A 783-nucleotide genomic window follows, 5' to 3' on the forward strand; every position below is an offset into this window, starting at 1 on the left:
ATACATATACATATATATATATATATACATATCCATATACATATACATATACATATACACATACACATATACATATACATACACATACACATACCTATACCTATACATATCCATATTCATATATACATATACATATACATATACATATACATATACATATACATATACATATACATATACATATACATATACATATACATATACATATACATATACATATACATATACATATACATATACATATACATATACATATACATATACATATACATATACATATACACATACATATGCATATACATATACATATACATATACATATACATATACGTATACATATACATATACATATACATATACATATACATATACATATACATATACATATACATATACATATACATATACATATACATATACATATACACATACATATACATATACATATACTTATAGATACACATATACATATACATAAATATATACATAACCATATGGATGTGCATATGCATTTGCATATGCATATACATATACATATACATATACATATACATATACATATACATATACATATACATATACATATACATATACATTAGGGTGTCCCAAGAAACCGAAGTGAATCGGACACACTCCAGCACTTGTTGCCCTTGTTTCCTGTCGTGACAAGTTTAAACAGGAAAATTTTCAGCTTCCTATCTTATCTTTTACTGGTCGCGCATTTCATTCAGTTTTCTGCTGGGAGTCAGAGAGTGAAGTTGTGCAGCGGTCACTGGCATAGCG

The sequence above is a fragment of the Oratosquilla oratoria genome, chromosome 35 (assembly GCF_046742065.1).
Source record: "Oratosquilla oratoria isolate Oo_2021 chromosome 35, ASM4674206v1, whole genome shotgun sequence".
Taxonomy (NCBI): Eukaryota; Metazoa; Arthropoda; class Malacostraca; order Stomatopoda; family Squillidae; genus Oratosquilla; species Oratosquilla oratoria.